The sequence below is a fragment of the Microtus ochrogaster genome, unplaced genomic scaffold (genome assembly GCF_000317375.1).
Source record: "Microtus ochrogaster isolate Prairie Vole_2 unplaced genomic scaffold, MicOch1.0 UNK91, whole genome shotgun sequence".
Lineage (NCBI taxonomy): Eukaryota > Metazoa > Chordata > Mammalia > Rodentia > Cricetidae > Microtus > Microtus ochrogaster.
In genome coordinates, this window is record NW_004949189.1 from 1,193,726 (window position 1) to 1,199,508 (window position 5,783).

A 5,783-nucleotide genomic window follows, 5' to 3' on the forward strand; every position below is an offset into this window, starting at 1 on the left:
TAGGCAGTTTGGATGCTCAACTTACTAGACCTGGATGGAGGTGGGGGTTCCTTGGACTTCCCACAGGGCAGGGAACCCTGATTGCTCTTTGGGCTGAGGAGGGAGGGGGACTTGATTGGGGGAGGGGAAAGGAAATGGGAGGCGGTGGCGGGGAAGAGACGGAAATCGTAAATAAATAAATAAATAAATAAGACAAGGACATCAAAACTGCAATTACCAATATGTTCAAGGACCTTAAATAGGATAAGAACAAATTCCTTAATGACATTTGTGAAAACAGAAACAGTGGAATGAGACAACAAAGCACTTAAAGACACGAAATAGAAACAGACTCACCAAAGAAACCCAAACTGAGATAAACCTGGAAATGAAGTTTAGAAAGTCAAACAAAGACCTCAGAGGTAATTCTCAGCAACACAGCAAAACTTTCTATCACTGTAAAAAGAAAAAACAAGATTTTCTTTGATAAAACCAAATTTAAGTAATATCTGTCTGCAAATCTAGCTCTACAGGAGGTGCTAGAAAGAAAAGTTCAATCAGAAGAAGTTAACCATGCCAAAGAAAACACAAGGAATGAATAGTCTCAGACTAGTAAATCAAAAGTGGGGGAAAAGCCTGAACTATAACAACACAATGTTAGGAATCAATAAACAATTTCACTGATATCAATGGTCTCAATTCCCCCAATATAATCGTAGACTAACAGCCTGGATTTGAAAACAGTATCCGTCCTTCTGCTGTATCCAGGAAACACACCTTAACATCAAGGATAGATATCACCTTAGGGGAAAAGGACAGAAAAACATATTCCAGGTAAATTGACCCAGGAAACAAGTGAGCATAGCCATTTTAATATCTGATAAAATAAACGTCAAACCAAACTATTCAGAGGGGATGGAGAAGGACACTGCGTGCTCACTGAAGGAAAAAACTGAGAAGAGGATATTACATTTTTAAACATTTATGTGCCAAACACAAAAACACCAAGTTCCTTAAAGAAACACTACTACAGCTGAGATCACATATTGATCTCCCCACAGTGACAGTGCATGACTTCAGTACTCTTACCAACAGATAGGCCATCCAGACAAGATCTAAACAGAGAAATGCTGGACTAAGTGACATCATAAATCAAATGAACTTAGCAGATATTTACAGAACATTTCGTCCAAACACAGAAGGATACACCCTTTTCCCAGCAGCTCATGGAACTTTCTCCAAAATTGGCCAAATTCTTGGACACAAGGCAGGTCTCAACAGATACAAAAAAATTTATTTAACACCCTGCCTCCTATCTGAGCACCATGAATTAAAGCTGGGTATCAACAACAGAAACCACAGGAAGCTTATAAACTCATGGAAATGGAAACTCTCTGCTGAATAAAAAATTGGGTCAAAATGGAAGTTAAGAAAGAAATGAAAAACTTTTCAGAATTGAAATGAAAATGAAAACACAGTATACTAAAACGTAAAGGGTGTAATAAAGGCAGTTCTAAGAGGCAAGTTCATAGCAATAAGTACCTACATCAAAAAGATGTAGATAACACATTAGCAACTTGACACACTTGAAAGCTCTAACAACAACAAGAAGAAATAACACTGAAAAGAAGTAGATGGCAAAAAAAATTAAACTCAGTGTTGATACAAACAAAATATAAACAATACAAAGAATCAATGAAATGAAGTTGGTCCTTTAAAAAAAAATCAGAAGATTGATAAACCCTTCACAAAATTAACTAAAGGTCACAGAGAGAAGATCTAAATTAATAAAATTGGGGATTAAAAGGAGGATATTGGCAGGATGTGGTGACTCAGACCTTTCATCTCAGCACTCAGGAGACAGTCAGGCAGATCTCTGTGAGTCCAAGTCTAGTCTTATCTTCAGAATGAGTTCCAGGACAGCCAGGGCTGTTACACAGAGAAACCCTGTCTCATAAAAATTAAGCCCTCCAAAACCAGGGCTCACATAGATACTATCAGACACTGAGGAAATTCAGAGGATTATAAGAATTATAATGACACAATTTAAACATCCCTACTTAGAAATTGGAAAACCTAAAAAAAGGAAGATTATATATATATAATATGTGATCTGCCAAAGCAAAATAAAGGTCAGATAAGCAATTTAAACATATCTATAACAGAAGTAGTAATTAAAAGTCATTCAGTCAAAAAAAATCACAGGGCCAGGTAGATTCAGCAGATTTGCCCCCCTCACCATAACCATCATCTGTGCTTCTGCAAGCATCAATGCCCTACCTGCAGGACCCTTTGAGTCATCTCCAATACCTAGCTTCATACCCAGGCTTCCTACATCCTCTTCCAGGGTTTAGCCTACAGACTATATTATGCAAACATCAAGGAATATATATATATATATATATATTTCAGCAGCACATGAAAGATTTCTCCAAATAGTTTATATTCTAGGACAAAAAACAAATCTTAACAATTCAGAAAGATTGAAACAACTCCTTCTATCCTATTGAACACAAAACAATAAACCTTAAAATCAACAACAAAAAGGCTCTAGTAAAAACACAAACTCATGGAGATTTAGCAACTCATTATGGAACCATGAAAGGATAGAAGAAGTCAACAAGGAAATAAAAAACTTCCAAGAGGGAAATGAAAAATGAAAACACAACACAGCAAAACCTCTGAGACAAATGGAAAGAAGTCCCACAAGGGAGATTTATAGGGCTGGAGAATCTCACTGCTAGTGATCTCGATTGTTTTCTCCTGAGAGGGTAGAACAGCTAATGAATGGTTGTGTTGTGGGTAACCGTGACTAGTATCTTTTCATTGTTGTTCAGCTCTCAATATGAATTATGTAGCATCTCTTAATTGAGCAGGTTTATGTTTACAATAAGCTGTGTTGAAAAAATCAGAAAAAGCATAAATAAATAGCTTAATTATACAACTTGAAAAGTTGGAAAAATAGGAACAAACCAAATCCAAATACAGCTGATGGCAAGAAATAATAAAAGTAAAAGTAAAATTTCACAAAATAGAAAGAAAAAAGAAAACATACAAAGAACCACCAAATCCAAGAGCTGATTCTTTGAGAAGATAGGCAAAATAGACAGGTCCTTGGCCCAACTAACCAAAAGGAATACAGAGTGTACCCATTGTACAGAATTAGAAATGAGCAAGGAAACATTACAAAAATCACCAAAGAAACTCAGAATACTAAAAGGAAATTAAAAACTACTTTATTAAGCTGGAAAAATCTAAAAGAAGTATATGATATATTTTCTATATTAAACCTAATCACCAAAATTAAATCAAGGTGAAATTGAGAACCTATACAGAGCCATAACAAATGAGGTGACTGAAATAGTAATAAAAAGCCTTTAAGCTACAAAAAGACACAAAAGACAGAAACTCCAAAACCAACCAACCAGCCAACCAACCAACCAACCAACCAACCAACCAACCAACCAACCAACTAAATAAGAGGCCAGGATCAGATGGACAGCAGAATTCTACCAGACATTCAAAGAAGATTTATAGTCAGTCTTCCTTAAACCTTTCAAAATCAAAAGGAAAACAAAAGAAAAGAAAGCAAAAAAGAATAAAAAAGAAACAGAAGGCACACTACCAACTCCTTCCATGAAGCCATTATTAGTCTAACCAGCTAAAGACAAAACATGAAAAGAACTACAGGCCAAGATGTCCGATGAACACAGACTCAAAATTACTTAGCAACATCCTTACAAACAGAATATAGACAAAAATATCATAAGCCATGACCAGATTGGCTTTATCCCTGAAATGCAGGATGCTTCAACACATGCAAATCAATAAATGTAATAAACTACAGAAATGAATTAAAGACAAAAATCCGTGACCATCTCAATGTATTAAGAAAAGGCCTTTGACAAAATTTAATATATCTTCATGATAAACTTCCCAGAGAATGTAGAGTAGAGAGCACATATCAACACAATAAAAGCTATATAGGAGAAATATCATCCTAAATGGAGAAAAGCTTGAAGTAATCCACCTGAAGTTAGAAACAAGATAGGTATGTCCACTATCCTCACTGTTTTTTCAACATTGTGTTCAAAGTACTAGCTGAAGCAAAAAGGCAAGAGAAGCAAATTACAGGAAAACAAACAAGGAAAGAAGACAGCAAACTATCCCTATTTGCAGATAAAATGATAGAGATTACCAAGATTTTACCAGAAAATGTCTAGAAACAATGAACAAATTTGGCAATGTTGTTCAGGATACATAATCAACTTACATAAATCAATGACTTTCCTATGTATGAAAAACCAAAACCAATATGCAGAGAAGGAGATTGTGGGCACACTCCTATTCACAATAGTCTCAGAGAAAATAAAATATCTAGGAATAAACCTAGCCAAGGAAGTGAAGGACTTCTGTGAAGAAACCTTTAAATCTCTGAATAAAGAGATATATGAAGATACTAGAAAACTGGGAAGATATCCCATGCTCATGGATTCGTAGAATTCATGTTGTAAAAATGACCATTCTACAAAAATCTATTTACAGATTTAGTGCAACCCAAGTAAAATCCCCATTTCATTCTTCATAGAAACAGACAAAACTACCATAAAATTAATGTGGAACCACAAAGGACCCCAGATAGCCAAAATACTGATAAAAAAGATCATTGCTGGAGGGTGTTACAATTCCAGATCTTAAGGCACATTACAGAGTCATAGTAAGGAAAACAATATGTATTGACACAGAACAGACATGTAGGAAAATGGAACAAAATCAAAGATCCAAAATATAAGTACACGTAACTTCAGCTACTTAATATTTGAGAAAGATGTCAAAATATGTGTTGTAATAAATAAATCATCTTCAACAAATGGCATTGGGAAAACTGGATGTCCACTTGCAGAATATTGAAATTAGACCCATATATATCTCCTTGAACAAAAATTAATTCCAAATAGACAAACGATCTAAACCTGAAACATGAAACACTGAAACTACTAGAAGAAAACATAGGCAGTTCTCTCCACAACACAGGTGTAGGAAAGCACTTCTTGAATCAGTCTCAATTTGCTCAAGAATTAGGGCCAACAATTGACAAATGGGACTTCATGAAACTAAAAGTCTTTTGCACAGCTGAAAACATGATCAATGGAGTGAAGGGCAAGCCCACAGATTTGGAGATAACTTTGTCATCTGTCTGTTTGACAGAGGCTTAAGAGCCAGAATATATAAAAAACTAAAACTAAAACAAGACAAGAAAAAACAAAACCGTAGTCCAGAAAATAAATGACTCATCTGAAAAGTGAGCCTCTGACCGTAATAGAGAGTTCTCAAAGGAAGAAAAAATTGAAATATATTTCAAATGTGTTCATCATCTTCAACTCAAATGGTGCAACATCCCACAAGACACCCACAGATGCTTGCTCACTCATGTTTACTGCTGCTTTATTTATAATACCTAGGAAATGGAAACAACCTAAATATCCTACCACTGTTGAATAGGTAATGAAAATATGGTGCATCTACATTATGGAATACTAGTAAGTTACAAAGGAAAATGAAATGATATACTTTGTAAGTACATGGATGGAACTAGAAAATATTATACTCAGTGAGTTAACTCAGATCCAGAAAGACAAACATTGAATGTTTTCTCTGATAGAAGGCTTCTAGCTACCAATGTTCAGATGTGTGAACATAACTTGTAGCAATTACAAAACACAAGAAAGTAAAATGAGACCCAGGCCAAGAGGTAAGATTGGGAAGTATAAAGAGGGGACTAGCAGGTGACATGTATTCTGATG